At 43.7% G+C, this 20,122-nt stretch overlaps 1 protein-coding gene and 1 non-coding gene across 15 annotated transcripts in view; both read right to left on the bottom strand.

Annotated features, from left to right (window-relative positions):
* LOC110566737 (ubiquitin carboxyl-terminal hydrolase 29-like) overlaps nt 1–20,122 on the bottom strand; it is a 221,102-nt gene that overhangs the window by 173,996 nt on the left and 26,984 nt on the right. The gene's annotated exons all lie outside the window — the stretch shown is intronic.
* LOC132652038 (small nucleolar RNA SNORA40) lies at nt 7,802–7,933 on the bottom strand. The gene has a single exon (XR_009589533.1). It is a non-coding gene; the product is annotated as a small nucleolar RNA SNORA40 (small nucleolar RNA).

Genomic DNA, 20,122 nt, shown 5'->3' on the forward strand with positions numbered 1-20,122 from the left:
ATGGAAACTCTAATTGCTAAAGCACACACACACACACACACACACACACACACACACACACAGAAGGAGAGAGAGAGAGAGAGAGAGAGAGAGAGAGAGAGAGAGAGAGAGAGAGACATAACTGAGAAGCCCAGAGGCAGTTGGCTTCAGGTATGTGGACTCCTCAAAAAGTTCAGCAGAGATCTCTCACTGTCTAACTTTAGGCTCTGAGTCACTGTCAGGAATTGTCTCTAGTACATTTAGGAAAATGCTTCCATGGGTGCTCTTCATTGGTCCAAACTAGGTCATATGTTTCATCCCTAAACCAATTATAGTGACTTCTGAAGCTCTAATAGACATCACAGAAGCTGAAAAGCTTCATAAGAGGTGGGGAAACTGAGGGTGTCTTCAAAAGCATAAAGGTGATTTTGTGAGTCTTTAAAAGAGTAGCCAATAAGATGGCTAAAAGTAAAGCCACTTGCTGCCAAGCTAGTTCAATCCCCAGCACCTACACAGTGGAAAGAGAGAACTGACTCCCATAAGCTTTCCTCAGATTTTTATACATGCCCAGTGGTATTCATCCACCTAGATACATATACACAAAAAAAGTAAATGTGATATTGTTGTTTTTGTAAAGAGTGAACACCTAATATCACTATACTCACCTAAAATGTAACAGGACCTCCCAGAGTCAAGTTCAGGGTACATGAATATCTCTTTGTGGCTTCCTCTGTAGTAATGTCTCACAACATCACTGTAGCTTTCACACATTAGGTAAAATAAATTTTTGATGCCTCTGACTCTGATCCATGGACTTTGTATATTTCTATGCACAACACAAAATCCCCATTCATTCCATTATCCTTTTCAACAATCTTGAGCTCCAGTCTTGGGGCCTCATCACCCTTCGTTATTTCTGGGGAAGTTCCTAATAATATCCTTTGCTTTGTTTAATCCAATTGTAGTTTATTTTTCTTTCATTGATACATGAAATGGACATTATGAATAAAATAGCTATCATGGACCCTTGAACCTCTCAGATTGGAAACATTCAAGCTATCCCTAACCCTTCCCTCTTCTCCATTTCTCATATCCAGAGACCATGTCCTATGGAGATATATGTCTACTCATAAAAGTATCTTCTACAAGAATAAGATTTCGTGCCTAAGGTAGATTTTACTGTTTAAGAAAAAAAAAATAAAGGAATTTTGAACATGTATGTAGTTCATGCTGACTACTCTCAACTCCAATCTTTCTACCAACCCCTATCCACCCTGTTTCCTCCCACAAATCTCTCATGTTCTTAGCTATTTACATTGTCTGTGACCCACTAGGGCCACGTGTGAGGCTGTAGTTTTGAAGCTATCTGTTGGAGCCTGGTGGGCTCAGCAGAGGAGACACAACTAAAGACACCAATTCCCACCCCACATCCCCAGAGTTTAGATGTAAAAAGCAGGGCCTTGCACACAGTGGTGGTGCACATCTTTAATCCCAGCACTCTGGAGACAAAGGCATGCAGATCTCTGTGAGTTCGAGGCCAGTCTGGTCTACAGAGTGAGTTCCAGGACAGCGAGGGCTATACAGTGAAACCCTGTCTCAAACAAACAAACAAAGTAGGGCCTCCCTTTTTCATGAATGATGGTTGACAGAGCTGGTTTTGTGGGGGTACAGCAAGGTAACCAGAGTCTCTGTGAGTTAATGATTGCAATGTTTGGGTGGAATCCAGAGAATGGCATTTCACAGCCATTAATGCTTATCTCTTAGTGCAGATGTGCTTCCTACCTCCCTTTTCTGTAATGTTCACTGAGCCTTAGAGAGGGTGGTAGACTCCACCTGTCTGTCACAGGGCCCACACCTTTCTCAGATATTCTGCATCTTTGGAAGCTGTGAGTCTCTGCATCCACCACTGTTCATGGAAGGAGGGGCTTCTTTGATTATGAGAAGCGTGAGGCCACTTTTGACTACAGGCATAAACATTCAGTATTTAGATGGCAGTTGATTTCAGTACTCTGTCTGTGTTGTTTAATCTTTGGAGAAACCAGCCATCTTCCTAATTTGCCAGGACCACTTCTCTCTCCCACCTGTCTCCCCACCACAGATTAGTCTGTGATGCTAGCCCTGGCTTGGGAATGCATGACCCATAGCAGGCCAGCTAGGAGTATTCTTCTAGGCTCAAGGGAAGCCAGCCTTTCCCACACAGACAGATGACCTGAGAGTAGTGCCACTCTGATCTCATGGGGAAGCTTTGCATGACAGTGCCCGGCCAGGGTACAGGCTCAAATATAGGAGAGACAGCTGCTGGCTGCACTCCATCACCCCAGGACTGCTACAGCCCTCTCCTCTCTGGCAGCCAGTTCCTGGAGCCAAGAAATTCCCACTACCCCCCAACCCTTGCTGAAACTGGTTGGAGCACTCTATCATCCTCAGCCCTCCAAGCCAGGCAGGGGCCCCCTGCATTCCATGCAGTGGCCATGTATAATGTTAACTAAAAACCTTCATTTGCAGAGTGAGGCTTGCAGTGAAATAAGTGGGGGTCATTTGTTTTACAATGGAGAGTCTTGTATGACCACCAGCTGGGAGGGACATACAGTCCTGCAATGTAACTCCTATGGACTAAACAAATTGATTTTAATGCACTGATGGCTGCCATTTGAGACACCACTTATGAAGGAACATGACTGCCTGGTGATGTCAGGCTGCATGAGAAAGCTGTTGAAATGAATGAGTTTCTGAGACATAATACAGCAGGTGTCAGTGGAGGATGGAATCTGTGCAGCTAATCCCACTCCAATTCCAGCCCTGCATGCAACAGAGTTTCTTTGGTACCTTCTTTGGTCTTTGGTGTCTCTGTGGATGAAACAAGCAGGATACTAAACATGTAAAAGACTTTCCAGGATGGGTGGAAAGCCCAAATAAGTTTGAGTCACCGCCCACTTTTGCTGAGTGTTTCATAGAAAGAGGCAAGCAGAAAATATTTGCCGTGCCACCAAAAATATCGGAAAGAAGAGGGAAAACATGATCATGAGTCTGAATTGAGCAGATAGGAGTAGCTCACCATCTGAATACCCAGCAGGCCTCCTTAGAATAGCTACGATGTATCCCACACCATATGTCCTCTTCTCCTGCCAAGTACTTGGTGGCTTTCCTCCGAGGTAGTTTCTCCCCTGGCTCTCATTTTCCAAGACTCAGCGAAGAGGATTCCTTTTCAGGATCTAGACAAGGTCACCAAAACACAACCCCAACTGAAATCTTTTACTTACTGAGGTTTGAAAGCTCTCAGGGGGACACTGTCAATAAGTTAGGAGCTAAGACGTTTCCTGGAAGAGGATTTAGTGATATAGGCAGACAGACAGAGAGACAACAGCATGGTAGGGATACTGAGGAGACTCCAGCTCCAGTGCACTAAGGGATGGCACAGTGAAAGTCCTAAAGAGGAAACCAGGCCTGTGTGGCAGAGTTGGGGAAGGGGCATTTGGAGGAATAGGTTGGGTTTCACAGCCAAGCTCCCTGATTCCCCCTGTGAGAGGTAAAAGAGCAAGTGAGGAGCAGGATGTATGGGCAGAGATAACCCTGTGCCCTTGCTGATATAAACTTACTTACACCGTGAGAGACACAGGCACCTGGAAATCTGTTAGTTTCTCAGAGGGCACTCCCAGTAGGGACCTGACATTGTCTCCGAAGGTGGGGAGGGCTTCTGTAGGGTTTGTGGTGGAAGCAGCAATCTGCTCTGGGTTCCAACAGGGTCATGTTTTACTTCAGTTTCTGTTGCTGTGATAAAATGACCTGACAAAAAGTAATTTAGGAAAGAAAGCATTTAGCTTAGTGCACTACTCCAGGCGACAATCCATCATAATAGGAAGCAAATGAAGCAGGAACTTGAAACAGTTGGTCACATGATATTCACAGTCAAAAGCAGAAAAGGATGGTATTCACTTTTTCTCCTTGTATATACTCTAGGACCCAAACTCAAGGGAGTGGAACCACCTGCTCTTAGCCCAAGTCTTCTCATATCAATGGGCATAGTTAAGACAATTGTCCACAGACATGCCCAGAGGCCTACCTGATCTAGACAGTTCCTCACGTTAGCATAAACCATCACAAATTGCTAAGCTATACCTTCCAGGGGTCAACCTGCTGCAAGCTAAGGAGACCCAGAGTTCACTTGAGAGGAAAGCAGGCGACACTACAAGATGGGAAAGTAGCTCGGCTGGTAGAGTGCTTATCCAGCACACAGGGAACTCTGGATTTGCTTTCCAGTACCACATGGACTTGGGAGTGGGTGATGCACGTCTGAAATCCCAGCGCTGGGAAGGTAGAGGGAAAAAAATCTGGAGTTCAAAATTTCCTTGGCTACATTGTTGGTTTGAAGAAAGCCTGAGCTACATGAGACTCATTGTGATAAGTTTTTAATGCTGCATCTGGCATCGGACAGTAACGCCCACCTCTCTTCCTTAGTGGATGGACCTATCTGAAATGGCTCCTCTCCCTTGCAACTAAGAGATGAGTGGGAGTCCTTAGTCCATTCATTGGCTTAGGACTGCTATACTTAGGGCATACTGCTATTACTGTCTTAGTCAGAGCAGCCTTGATTACCTGCAAGAGACCTTCAACACAGAGACCTGTTGACTGGTCCTCCCTCAAAAACAGAGAGGCTAGGGAAGATCATGAGACCCTCACCTGAGGCTCCAGCTGCTCTTTCCTGCTTCACCTCCCTGGCAGCTGCAGGCCATTCTGCCCCAGGCACATAGTCTCTAGGTCTTGGGAGGAGCACACAGAGTAAAGGTGAACTGTTCAGCTATGGGGAAGTTGTTGCCTGTGCTAGGGTGAGAGTTCATGCTAACACAGCTGTTTGCAGGGAGTGGGGATCATACAACAACCCTGCAAATAACACCCCCACCCTCACACACCCCCACTCCCTCTCTTGTAACTCAACGGACCAGAGCCATCAATTCATCAAGTGGGGGAATAAAGATTCACACAAAATATCTGCATCAGTGTGTGTGTGTGTGTGTGTGTGTGTGTGTGTGTGTGTGTATGCATGTTCCTAAGAGACAGACAAGCAGACAGGCAGGCAGGAAGACAGGCAGACAGACGGGGACAGAGAGAAAGAGAGAGATGGAGAGAAACAGAAAGTCATAGAGTGTCTTTTCTTCACTTAGTTGTTTGATTGAATCTAGGGACCCAAGAAACACAAGAGCTAAGTATGAAGAGAAAAAAACATTAAACCTGCATTAATTTTATATATCCACTGAGGTTTTCATCAGCATCTGATGTCCAAATGTGCCCTGGCACATTTCAGACAAAGAGTAATATTTTTGAGAAGGAGCAATAAGACAGATGGGTCTCTGACTGGAGGAGTAAACTCGAGGCTGTAGCTAGGAGATATATGGGGCTGTCAGGCTCGGGGAGATAAGGGCTGCTCCGTGGTGTTACACAGGTTTAGGGCAGCCCAGTCAATGGCCTGTGGTGATGGAGGCTCTGTGTCAACCTGGTTGCTCCTGGGAAAGCAGGCTCACTGGCCCTTCCTGTGGCTACAGTTCCTCTGGGAGTTTCAACCTCAAATAGCTGATAACCCAACATGTTATATTTTGAGATGGTTTGTCCTTAAGTCTTTCACTTTCCCATGTAATGGCTCTGTCTTTCCTGGACACTTCACATGGAATTTTATAAACGGCCACTTTCAGTATTAGAGAGAAACCTACATGCATCAATAAGCAGAATGAAGCCAGGAACAGACAGAAAGCTGAGAGAGTAAAGGTGCTTCTCACCAAGACTGATGACCTGAATTTGACCCCTGAGATCTACATAGTGGAAGGAGAGAACTGACTCCTACATGCTAGCTTCCGACTTCTACATGCGTGCTGTGGCACATTCACACACACACACACACACACACACACACACAAACCTTCATGCATGGGCTTATGCACAGCACACAGACTCATAAATAAATATATGTAATTTCAAAATTCAAATAGATTTAGAGGAAATGCTTCTCAGGCAAGGTAGGCCTCAGAGAGAAAAAGATATTTGAGGAAATGTGTGTTGGCATGGCCCCTGCTCTCAAGTGTTCAGTGGCCAGTTTGTTTTTAAATTTTCCTTATTTTAAATTTTTATACAAGTATGTATTATATGCTGAGTACATTTTTCCACACCCCCTATCCTTCTCACCCTACTGGGTTAGTCCCTTTTGTCCCCATGGCTTCATTTTTACTTTCATGTTATATGTGCGTGTTTGTGTTTGTGTATGTGTGTGTGATTTTTATGTATCTATGTAATATCTAGGACCTTCAAGTGAGAAAAAAAATACGAGTCTTTCTGAGCCTGGCTTAACTTGCTTACTATGACAGTCTCCTGTTGATCCCATATGTGGATGCTGGCTTGTACTGGTTACATCTGTGTACATAGGAGTGGGTGTGAATGCAGGTATAGACTATAGGATTAGAACAGAAATCCAAGGCAAGAGAAAAAGAGGAGTTAGGGAAGGAAGGTGGAAGGGCAACAGGGTGCATGTGATATGAAAGAAGAAAGGAGGAGACTGAGGGTAGAAAGGTAAAAGAAAAGACGGGGAACAGGGAGAAAAGCTGAATAGGAGGATAAGCAAAAACAAATTTTGTTTGAAAATCCATAATGAAACCTAATCCTTTGTATAATAACCAAAAACTAAATTTAAAACATGCTATTTTTAAAACATACCCATTTTCTTGCTATTAATATAACTATTTTTATGTACAATAACTCACATACACATATGTGCGTATATGTATAGATAAGTAGACAGGGCACATTTTCTATGTCCATCACTCTGTGGATGGATACCTAGGCTGGCCCCCATATCTTAGCTTTTGTGAGCAGTGTTGCAAAAAATCTTGATGTGCAAGTGTCTGTGTGATACATTGACTTGAAACCTTTTGGATAAATACCTGGACAGGGTGGGTTTAGTGATATATGGAAACCCTATAGCTTGAGTCCTAAGAAAGCAAGCAAAGAGAGAACCAATAGAGAGACTAGGCCTGGCAGCAGCTCCCAAGTTCTCTGGCCTGGCAATGTCACTCAACTGAAACCTGCCAACACAGCATCTAAATCTTCATTCACTCATTTGAAAGAAAGTCCAAGCTTGCTGTGATGTCAAATTTCCAAAGTCGTGGGATTTGGGGAGGTGTGGCAAGAAGACTGAGGGTTCAGGACACCAACCTGGGTTACACTGTGAGTTCCAGGACAGCCTAAACTACATAGTGAGGCACTCTCTCAGAACAAAACCAAACCATCACCACAACAGCGATAAAGACAAAGGAAAGAAAGAGAAGTGGGAAGATGGTTCATTGGGTAAAGGCACTAGCCACCATGCCTGATGAACTGTCAGAAGGAGAGGACCAACTCCAGCAAGTTGTCTTCTGACTTGCACTCAGGCACATGCACAAACACACACACACACACATGCACAATAAGTAAAGTGATGTAATACAGTGTTTAGCAAAATGAAGGAGAGGAATCTTAACCACCACAGTGGTTCTCAGCCTTCCTAGTGCTGTGACTCTTTAATACAGTTCTTCATGTTGTGATGACTCCTAAACCATGTTTCATTGCTACTTCATAACTGTAATTTTGGTACTGTTATGAATTCTAATGTAAATGTCTGATATACAGGATATCTAATAAGAGACCCCCAAAGGGGTTGTGACCACAGGTTGAGAATCTGGTCTATCACATGACAATTGGAATGTTCACCCAACACAGCTGAGTTTGCTCATTACCTCTGCATTCAAATGATCAACTTATTGTCCTTGGAACCAGCTTCATAATCAATATCATCATCACTGAGCATATTCCTTTTCATATGGATCAAAACTCACACTGAACAGAAAGTTCAAAGTTGTAAATGAGGATTTACTTTTGCACTTGTTTTTTTGTGTCTTTGTGTGTCAACCAAGTCAACAAAACACACACAGTTGCTGTGGAACCATACCCTGGAGCATAGAGTGGGTCTTAGATCTCAGAGGAGATAAGCTCGTCTTGCTTAGCAAGGTGCTGTTGGAAGGTCCCAGATGTAGATCAGAAGATTGGCTTGGCCAGGCAGCTGCCTATTGCCTCAGACAGTGCATGAGAAGATGCTGGCCTGCAGAGCACTCTTACCAACTGACCATCTTGCACACAGTATCAACATATTAGAATGTACAGTATAAATGATCTTATTGTAGATTATCACGAATTATGTCACCTCCATTCACCTTAGGCAGTGCACTAATGTTAGTGGGAATAAATTAGCAGAGAACTGACTGGTCGGTGGTGAACTGAATACTACAGCAAGAAGGCTGGTTAAACAGCCACCTTTCAGTCAACACTGGTGACAGCTGCTTCTCCTCCCATGTAAAAGAAGTTCAAGAAAATTGAAGACATTATTTCCAATACATTATATTCCTTGATGTTTTAAAAATTACATTTATATACATATATGTTGTGTGTGTGTGTGTGTGTGTGTGTGTGCGCGCGTTGTATGGGTGCACATGCCAGAGCACTTTTGTGGCATCCAGAGGACAACTTTCAGAAGTCATTTTCTTATCTAGATGCTATTTCAAAAAACAAACAAATAAACAAAAAACCTAAGCCACCACAACAAAGATGAAATGAAAGAAAGTGAGCTCAAGAGTAAAAGCACTTGTCAACAGGTCTGAAGACACGAGAATCCTCAGGACTCTCCTGGTAGAAGAGAACTGACTTCAGAACATTGTCCTCTAACCTGCATAAGCAGATTCTGGGGCTCCCATTCTGGTAAGCAAGTTTGATGGTGGGGACCTTTCCTGCTAAGCCACTTTGTTGGCCCTCCCATGGATCCCTTGTTATCTGATTTACTAAAATGGCTAAGCACACCCCTAAGCAATTGTGGGCAATTTTCACTCCTTGCTGCTTTCTGCCTTACAGTATCTGTATATCTCTACCTGAGGCTCCTAGGCGCTTTCAGGAAGGAAGCTAACTGGGAGCTGCTAGAAACTTCTCTCAGCACCCCAGACTGCAGTGCTGCTGAGAGGAGGGAGGGGAGAAGAAGGGGGCTCTTTTTGTAAGGAGTTCGGAAGGCCTTTATGAGAGGGCACCTCTCTGGGAAAAGAACTGGATTCAAACATCTGCCTTTCTCCCCCACCCCCTTCAAGCGTGTGCAAGCCTCAGGGTTACCAGGATCCTGATTCAAAGGTCACCATTCAGTGACCTTCAGACCTCTGATTGATTTGGGAGCCTCCAGCCCTCTGGCCCACTCAGCTCTCCTGGGACATCCTGGGCAGCCACTCCAGACTCAGGGACGCCAGGAGCCTCTTTTCCTTAATCCCTCCAGCTGCTGGCTAGAGGCCCCAGCAAGGGCCAGGAAGAAGGCTCATTTCCCTGACCCCAGCAAAAGGGGAGGGGGAGCTGAGTCCTTGGGCCTGCCACCCAAGAACCATATTTCTATAGCAAGAGAGTTTAAGGAATGCTGCTGTTTGGTTTGGGGGAAGAAGAAAAATCATAATAATAATTTTCTGTACTGTTAAACACACACACACACATTGAATTGTTAGAAACACTGTAAGAAAATTTTATTGAGGACTGTTCCAATAGATATAATGCATTTTGACAATGGAGTTTTAAAAATTACATTAACTTATTTATTTTGTGTGAAAGGGAATAGGAACTTCTGGAGGTCAAAAGACAACTTGCAGGAGTCAGTTCTCTCCTTCCCATGATGGAAAAACTGCCTGGCCCCCGGGATCAAACTCCAGTCTTCATGCTTGGCCACCATCACCTTTACCCAGCTGAGCCATCTCCCTGGCTCTGAGTTTTCCTATGGGGCCTGAGGGGTGAAGATGCAGTCTAACTCCAAACACAGTGTGGGCAAGTTGGGGCCTAATAATCAGGAATCAGGATGCGGGTCCATGTATAGGAAAAGGCCCCATGGGAACATCAGGAATGAGCTAGACTCTCTCTGCTCTGACGCAGCCATCTTGCAGTGTACAGGGCAGGGTGGGGAGACATCACTGGTGGGATGAAGAAGGTGATCAGGTATGTCAGATGTGGGGTGGTAGGTTCTTGCTAATAAAAGATTTTACATAAAAGTATGTGGACCAGCCCAGAGGTTTCAGGAACTCCATGACAGTCTGACTGGAAGGACTAGAGAGATTCCTTTTGTCTCTAGACCCTTAGTTCCAGGAAAAGCCCGTGAAAGGTCCTGGGTAAACCTGAGCCAATCAGCTCCAAGGATGACTGTATATGGTTGAAAGGCCCAAAGACTGTTGCTTGAGATGACCTGGCCCCAACCAATCAACTTAGGCCTAATGTAACTGCTCCTTAGCCCCTCAATCAAAATAGAGATTAGCTCATCATTCCTGGAAATCCCCAGTTTCCTTTAAAAGCCCTGTGCATCTTTGTCTCAGGTCATCATTTTCCAGAATGGTTGACCCCTGCATGCTGTAACACATCTCTTAGTAAAATCTACTCTTGTCTTTGCATACTCTCTGAGTCTGAGTCTTGTAAGTCACTTTTGGACCCTACATGGCAAAGCCAAGAGTGTATCCAACAGTGGGAAGCTGTGAACCCTGATCTTATTACCAAATTCCTGAAGATATTGATAGCTGAGTGTGTAGGTTCCATTCCCATCTTTTCTGAGAAAGTGACCCTCAATACTCACCTCCTGTTGCAGCAGAGAGGATGGAAATGAAGCCAAGATCTCCTTCACCTCACTCTGGTTGTTCTCTGCATCCCTTAAAAGCCTCACGTTCATACCCCCTTCGAGGGATCCATTCCATGAAGAGCACAAAAACTCTCTAGACCTTCTCCAGTGCAAAACTCTCTTTGGACATCAACAGCTTCAACTCATCCCTTAGGTACTATATTATGGGATGGCAGGTGGCTCCACTCCTGAAACCCTCGTCCCTTTTTTCATAGTATCTACTAGAAGAATCTTGAGGCACTGTCCAGGGATGGTCAGGTATAGATTCTGAATCAAACCTTGTCAAACACCACCCAGTCACTGCACACACATCTGCAGGCCTGTGGACAGGCACAGCTTATATTCAGGGATCAAGGAACACACAGAGTGCCCTGCCATCTGGGTGTGGTCATGCAGGCCTGTAATCCTAGCACTCTGGAGGCTAAGGTATAAAGCTAAGGGATTGTGAATCCCTATAATTGTGAGTCCCAGCATGGGCTACATAATGAATTCCAGACCAGCCTTGATGACTCTGTCTCAATGCTCCCACATCACCATAGAAGAGATGGGCTCTCTTTTATCTGGAGGTGATAGAGTAGGGAACCAGACAGTGGCAACTGAGGCAAGGAAATTTTACAAGTGAATAGGGATCTGTGGCTGTAGCTCAATTTGTAGAGCACTCACCTAGCATACACAAGACCCTGGAACTGCAAAAAATAAAAATTTAAAGAAACTAATGGAGTTAGGCAATGGCATGTGATGCTCCAATATTATAAAGAGTTATGGGTGACTATTCAGGCAGCAAACTGTCTCTGTCAATTTTTTATTTATTGGAAGCTGCTAACATGCACTTCCTAAATGCTCTAAACACTACTTTTATTCCTTCTCAAGTCTCTGATGGGGTTGAAGACCAAATAGTCATAGTGCCACATTTAAGCTTAAGTTGTTTAGAAGTTAAGAAATGCTTTCTTATAGGTAATACCAATAAGGTTAAAAGTTAATTTAGGTATAGAACTTTAAACTTGTCAAGATAGATAGGATAATCAGATACTTTCTCCTAAGTTGCTAAATACACATGGACTGAACATTGCATATGTAGATTTTACCTAACAGTTTTCATAATTTCATAATTATTATTGTATTGAAAGAAAAGGAGCTTTTTATTGGACTTAATGGGGGAAATGTTGGTATAATGTTCTTTTGGAATGCATACACTTTACCCTTGTTCATTCAAATGCTGATTTCTCTCCCCCACTCTCTGGTTTCAATCTGGACATTGCATTGTGATACTTATTCGAAGCATCACCTGTCTCAACTTTGGGTAAACATGCCAAAATAAAGCAACTAGCCACAATGTTGAGCAAGGGAAAGGAAGCAGGAAGAGAGGGAGGAGCCAGAGGACAGGAAGAGCTGAGAGAGCAGAGGCAGGAGGAAAGGTCTTGGAACAACGTGGAGAGATGGACTGGACCTAATATATCATTAAAAGCAAGTATAATTTGGGAAATTTAAATTTTAGGAAACTATGAAGGCTTAGAGGTTTAGGATGGAGTAACTATTGCCCAGCATTGTGTTCTAGGTTAATTAAATAAATCCCAGTCTCTGTATGGTGATTTGGGTATACAGCTGTTTAGGTTTAACAGCATCATTACTAAAAGATAATTATTAGTAACTATTAATCGCCTCATACAACAGGCATGCTCAGACATGCCATCAAAAACACAGAGAAGCCTGAAAATGGACAAATAGAATCACACCAAACCTAAAACTTCTATGACCAGGAGATATATGATTGACAGATTACAAAGGCAGTTTAGGGGAGCAGCATGATGGCTCAGTAGACGCTTTCCCAACCTGAGTTCTGCCCACATGGTGGAAGAAGAGAAACAAAACACAAAAATATTGTTCTCTGACCTCCACATACATACTATGGCAAGCTCTTCTGTATGCTATACATACACAGCATACAGAAAAACAACAAACAAATAAATAAACAAGATTTTTTTCATTTCTTTTTATTTATTTATTTAGTTAGTTAGTTTTTATTAGTTACATTTTATTAACGCTGTATCCCACTCCCTCATTCCCTCCCAAACCCTCCCCCCTCATCTCCCCCTGCCCCTTTCCAAGTCCACTGATTGGGGAGGACCTCCTCCCCTTTCATCTGACCCTGTTTTATCAGGTACCTTCAGGACTGGCTGCAAAATCCTCCTCTGTGGCCTAGAAGGACTGCTCCTCCTTTGGGGGGGGGGAGGTCAAAGAGTCTGCCATTGAGCTCCTGTCACAAATAGTCCCTGTTCCCCTTACTATGGGAAACCAATTGGTTACTGAGCTACCACAGGCTTCATCCAAGCAGAGGTTCTAGGTTATATCCATACATGGTCCTTGGTGGAGTGTCAGTCTCAGAAAAGATCCCTGTGCCCAGATATATTTGGTCCTTGTGGAGCTCCTATACTTTCCACATCATACAAACTCCCCTTCTTTCATATAATTCCCTGCACTCTGCCGAAGTTTGGTTATGAGTCTTAGTATCTGCTTTGATACACTACTAGGTAGAGTTTTTCAGGGGCTCTCTGTGGTAGGCTCCTGTCCTAATAAACAAGATTTTTGTTTTGTTTTGTTTTGTTCTGTTCTGTTTTTTCAGGACAGGGTTTCTCTGTGTATTCTTGGATGTCCTGGACTCACTCTGTAGAACAGACTAGCCTCAAACTCACAGAGATCTGCCTATCTCTGCCTTCCTGAGTCCTGGGGTTACAGGCTTGTGCTACCATATCTAGTTAAATAAACAACATTTTAAAATGGCAATGTTAAATGAGACAGTATCTATGTATTGTGTTTAAATATATAAGGAAACTCCTATAACTCAACAGTTTAAAAAAAAAGTCATGTGGCAGGAGAGATGGTGTGGCAGTTAAGAAACTGGCTGCTTTTCCAGAGGACTGGGGATCAGTTCCCAGCACCCACATGATGTCTCACAACCACCTATAATTTCATTTCCAGGGCATCCATGGGCACCAGATACATGGTGCGCAGACACAGATGCAACCAACACACTCACAATAATAAAAGGAAGTCTTAAAAACAACAACTACAACTTGGTTTTATCTTTTTTTTTTAAAGGAAATGCTATTAATGTTTCTCCAAAGATGTAAAATGGCCAACAAAGTCATGAAAAGGCAACTGACATCATTAATCATTAGAAAAGTGAAAACTGAAACCATGATGCAGTAACACCAACCAATTAGGATGACTGAGGGCCAATGAGATGGTGGTAAAGGTGCTTGCTACCAAACTTAATGACCTGAGTTCAATCCCTGGGACCTACATAATAGAAGGTGAGAACTAACTCCTGAAAGTTGCCCTCTGAACTCTACACATGTGCCAAGACTCATGTGTATGCATGAAGTTATACATACACAGTAAACACAAACAAACAAATAAATAAATAAGAGAAACGAAGAAGCCACATGATAGTGGTGAATGCCCTTAATCCCAGAACTCAGGAGGTAGAGGAAGGTGGATCTCTGAGTTTGAGTTTAGCCTGGTCTACAAAGTGAGTTCTAGGACAGCCAGAACTACACAGAGAAACCCTATCTCGAAAGAAAAAAAAAAAAAAAAAGAAGAGGAAGAAGGAGGAGAAGGAGGAGGAGGAGGAGGGGAAGAAGAAGAAGAAGAAGAAGAAGAAGAAGAAGAAGAAGAAGAAGAAGAAGAAGAAGAAGAAGAAGAAGAAGAAGAAGAAGAAAAGAAGAAGAAGAAGACGACAGCAGCTACAGCTGTGAGAACACCTGGAACCATCTTTATTTCTAGATCCACAGATTTGGCTGCCAGAAATAGCTGAAATCACATAACATTTGCTTTTTTCCTGTCTGCTCTTTTTCCACTTAGCCTAATGTCCTCCAGTTTCACACATGGAACATGTATCTGAATTTCCTTCCTTTTTGTGACAGAATAATATCCCATTTTATGAGCATGCCACACCTTGTTTATTCGTTCATGTATTGGTGAACACTTGGTTATGTTCTGCTCCTTGACTGGCATATATAATACTTCTATGAACAAAAGCATAAAAACATTTCTTCCAGACCCTGCTTTCATTTCTTTTGGGTCTATGTCCAAAGTGGAACTGCTAACAGAAATTGTTTTGCAAGTGACTGTTGCCTAAGCATAGTGCCTGGAATTCAGGAGACTTTGAACTATGCTTACAAAACAGTCCTTGGAAGATGCCTCTGCTAAAACTTAGTACAGGTTATCTCCTTCAAGATATAATCTCTCTGTGTGTATGCATAGGGGTGGTAGAGATGAGGGTATCCTGTGTACGTGCACGTAGAAGCCAAAGGGCAAACTCAGATGTTAGTGTCAGTGACTATTCACCTTAAGAAAAGAAAAACTCAGAGCCCCTCACTGGCCTGGAACTCACCAAATTCTATTTCTCTAGCACTGAGATTACAAGTGCACAGCACCACTGTGGTTTGTTTGTTATTAACATGGATACTAGGGATTGAACTCACTTTTTCATGCTAGCAAAGTAAGCGCTGACTGAGGCAGGAACTCATAGGATATCAGTTGGGGCCTAGGAAGATGAAATAAGCTGATTGATGCCAGGAAGCAGTAACAGTAGGTCAGGCGAATGCTGAAGGGTCATGTTCTTGTAAGTTTCAAGCAAGGAGGTGATGCCCTCTGATTTTCCTCTTGAAAAGATACCTGGGGCTGAAAGTGCTGAGTTCATCAGAAACAACTCAGGTCTGGGAGTAAGTTAGGGAGACATGTGGTGACCAGAAACACAGGCACAGCCATGGGTACATGGAGAAGAAGGGCCATGGGAAAGACCTGTACAGGGACAGGTGAGTTACTGTGTAAGATGAAGGGCTGGTGGTGGGATGGGAAGGTGCGACATGAAACATCGTCTTCCGGATATGGCATGCAGTCATGGACACACAGCAGTGGTGGCTACCTGCACAAACAAAAAAACAAAGTCATGAAAGTAGAAGGGGACTCATGGGGAAGAAGAAAAGAAGAAGAGGAGGAGGAAGAGAAGAGGAGGGAAGAAAGAGGAAAAGGAAGGGGAGAAGGAGGAGAAGGAAGGAGAAGGGTGTTATCAGGAGCAGGAGAGTGATAAGAAAGAATAATGTGGGTGGAGAGGTGGCCAAAAATGTAAAGATTGAAGACTGGCAAGAAGGCTCAGCCATTAAACTGCTTGCCATGAAAGTATGAAGACTATAGTTGGTATCCCTAGAAACCCATGTAAATGCTGTGTGGCCGAGGGGCCCAGGTATAATTCCACCCTCAGAAAGTGGAGACTGGGAAGCCCAGAGCAGGCTAGCTAGGGATCCTAGCCTTAGAAGTGAGCTCTAGGTTTGTCTGAGAGACCCTCTTAGCCTCGAGCCTCCATGCTTGTGTACGTATATACACATACCCATGCACACCACACACATAGGAAAAGAGAAAAAAACGTTAAAAATTATATGAACAAAGGCATGGATGTCTGATGGAGTTATCACAGCCTCCCCGTTCCCCACCTCCTGTTATATTAGGTGGCTGAATGACAGACAGCCCTTGCTGCTCAAACTGAGACCATGTTTAGATACAAATGGTTGGCAGTGGTCGGACAAGTTTCTCCCGGAACTAGAGGAGTGTGAGGCGTGAGTTTTCTCCATATGCTGAGCCAGCAAATGTGTCCGTGGATCCGATGACAGCTGTGGGGGTGGAATAGACTAGAGGCAGAGAGACCAGAGAGCCGAGATAACCCAGCTCAGACTTAAGCCTCCACAGTTGCTCTGGCTCTAGGCACCTATATCACGTGGGGTGTTCCACCTGCCCCCCTCCTGTCCTCTCTTTTAAAGATTTTTCTTTTAAGTCTTCTCATGATAAAAGGAGCATGTGCTCTTTGTAGCTGTGTGGGAAATCATGAGGGAAGATATCAAGAAGAGAGAAGGGAAGTATCCACAAGCAGACAAGCCAGAGATACACTGGAGTCATTTTTCACTCATTTATTTCCATGAAGATCTATTCGTAAAAAAATGAAAGTTTAAGAATACTATTCATGGTTTTTCATCAGTTTTCAAGTGAATGCCTGGTAACATGTAAAACTTTGTTTCAAGTGTGAGGGTCACAAAAAGAAAGCAGAAACTTCGTTGTCTTAGTGAAGTTTTCATATTCCACATGGCTTTGCCATTCCACCCCCAACTCCATACATTGCTTGCTGTTCCCACTCTCACCCCCATACCTTACCTCACCAGGATGGCTTCTACTCTGATCTGATAGTTTTAAGAGACACCATCTCTAGGACAGCTTAAAAGTTCATATCATGGTTATGCAAACATGTATTTATCAGTCAGCTATTATTAGAAATTTAACCTATTTATCTATGTCCCATCTAGCCATCCTATTGTCTATCTACCACTTACCATCTACGTCTCTACAATTTATTCAAAACCAAGCAATTATCTAGCCAACTATCTATCAATCTAGCCTCCATCTACCTCCTCACCATCACTCTTCTAGCCACCAGGGGTAAGACCAAATGGACACTGGTGCATGAAGAGGTCCGAGTCTACTGAAATTGGTTGTGAGACACTGACAGGATTGATGGGAACTGGACTCAGATCTTCTGCAGGAGCAGAACACTCTCTTAACTACAGAACCATTTCTGCAGTTCTCTCTAAAACCAAAACAAAACTGTGTTTGTGGGTGTATGAGTATGTGCATGCATGCATGTGTGAGTTTATGTATGTCTGCATACACACATACATGCCTGAGAGTTGACTACCCCAGAAGCTGGAGTTACAGGTGATTATGAACCACTCAACATGGGTGTGAGAACTAGACCCAGGTACTCTGCAAGAGCAGTGTATACTCTTATCCATCTCAGCCCCATCTCAGCCCCAGAGGTGGGAAGACACATCCTCAATGTGGAAGGCACCGCTGTGTGGGCCATGTCCTGGGATGAGTGAACAGGAGGGAGTTAGCTCAGCACTACCAAGTATTCATTAATTCACTGTTCTCTGCTCTTGACTGTAGATTGAAGTGGTGCTTCAAATTCCTGCCTCCTTGGCTTTTCAAAATGATGGACTGTAACCTGGTTTGGAGTTTACTTGTTTGTTTGTATGTTTATTTTTAGAAGACATACATGGTCTCACTATGTAGCTCTGACTATTCTGGAACAAACTCTGTAGATCAGGATGGCTCAAACTCACAAAGATCCGCCTGCCTCCGCCTGCCAAGTGCTGGGATTAAAGGTGTGTGCCCACAGCTGGCTTAAACTGTAGCCTGGAACTGGGACTCAAATAAAGCCTTTCTCCATTGCGCTGCTTTTGTTAGGGTACTTTGTCACAGCAACAGAAAAGGAAACTAACATGACCTCACGATCCAGGCACCTCTCCACCACCGCCAGCTGGGCACCAAAGCAACCCAGAAGCCTTTCTCAGGGAGCTTCATTTCCAAGCTTGAACATGTAGGTACTTACTTTGATAGACCATGGTGAGATGAATAACCCTTCACCAAATCCATGCACTGAGTTCCCCACCCACTCAGAATATACTTAGAGCTAGGGTCGTTTTTTTAGAATAATAGAGTTTGGGGGATTTGTTTGTTTGTTTGTTTGTTTGTTTTTTAAGAAAAAGCAGGATGCCTGTGCCCAGATATATTTGGTCCTTGTGGAGCTCCTGTCCTCTCCAGGCATATTAACTCCCCCTTCTTTCATATAATTCCCTATACTCTGCTGAAGGTTTGGTTATGAGTCTCAGTACCTGCTTTGATACACTGCCAGACAGAGACTTTCAGAGGCCCTCAGTGGTAAGATCCTGTCCTATTACTTGTTTTCTCTTACATCCAATGTCCATCCCATTTGTCATTCTAAGTGAGGGTTGATCATTTTACCCAGGGTCCTCTTTCTTGTTTATCTTCTTTAGGTGTAGAGATTTCAGTATGTTTATCTTATCTTATAGGTCTAGTACCCACTTATAAGTGAGTATGTACAGGAGCTCCACAAGGACCAAATATATCTGGTCACAGGGGTCATTTGTGAGACTGTATCTCCAACCAAGGACCATGTATGGATATAACCTAGAACCCCTGCTCTGATGTATCCCATGGTAGCTCAGTATCCTAGTGGATACCCTAGTAAGAGGAACAGGGACTATTTCTGACATGAACTCAATGGCTGGCTCTTTGATCTCCCCTCCCCACTCAAGGGAGGAGCAGTCCTGCTAGGCCACAGAGGAGGATTTTGCAGCCAGGCTTGAAGATACCTGATAAGCTAGGGTCACAGTGGACTTGGAAAGGGGTAGGGAGTGTGGGAATGGGAGGGAATTAGGGAGGGGGCTACAACTGGGATACAAAGTTAATAAACTGTAACTAATATTAAAAAATAAAAATTTACTTAAAAAAAAAAGAAAAAGCAGGACGATTGCTAAGGTAACATAACTAACATCCTTATAGAAGAAGAGAATGGGACTCAGACCACGCACAGAGAGGGAGAGTATGTGATCTGACAGGAAGAAGACACACACCTGAAAGTTATGAGAGGGAACTGTGGAGAAGCCAACCGGTTTATGGGGGAGAGGAGAGTTTAATGAAGAAGGCTCTACCAGGCAAACAGGTTGTAAGAGCCAGAGGATTGAGGCGTGTGCTGGCTGATAGTGTTTTCTGTACATGACATGGGAATTGTGCCCATGAACTCTCATCAATATTGCTGCCTGAACAAGACCAGCATGGTGACAGCACCAGTTGACATGCCAGCATGGATGAGCGAAATTTCACAAGGTACCACCATTAGACAAAGAACTGCAGGTAATTAATGACCACAGAGAGATGGACAATCAGTCTGCTCCAGGGACAAGCCCCCTGATATATTACCCAGTCCCAAGCCGTCAACCCTAAACATGTATACATATGAGCAATACTAAAAGAATTCAGATGTAGCCAACTGGCAGCTCAGTCTCCATGTGGGTTCCCAAGTAAGGGGATCAGGGGCTGTCTCTGACATGATCTTTGATGCCTGCTCTTTGATCACTCGCCCCTGGTAATGCAGTTTTGTGAGGCCACAGAGAAAGAGGATCCAGGCAGTCCTGATGAGACTTGATAAGCTATGGGCAGATGGCAGAGAAGGTGAACTCCCCCTTTCCATGGACCAGGGGATGGAGATGGGGGGAAGAGGGAGAGAGAGTGAGGCTGGGAGAAGTTGAGGGAGGGGGTTTCAATCAGGATATATAATAAATAAATTGTAAAATAAATAAATAATTTTTAAAAGAACTTAGTGAGAGATAGGGGTGTGTGTGCGAGTACTTGTGCAAAACAAATAAGAGGTCATGAATTTGAGAGGGAATGGGGAGATGGCATAGAAGGAATTAGATGGGGGAAGTAGGAGGGATGGAAATGTTGTAAATACAGTTCTCATGTATGAAACTCCCAAAATTTTTTTCCAAAAACATTAACATACAAAAGGCCCTGACAGTGGAAAAACTGACAGCTATTAGT

This window comes from Meriones unguiculatus, chromosome 1 (assembly GCF_030254825.1).
Source record: "Meriones unguiculatus strain TT.TT164.6M chromosome 1, Bangor_MerUng_6.1, whole genome shotgun sequence".
Taxonomy (NCBI): Eukaryota; Metazoa; Chordata; class Mammalia; order Rodentia; family Muridae; genus Meriones; species Meriones unguiculatus.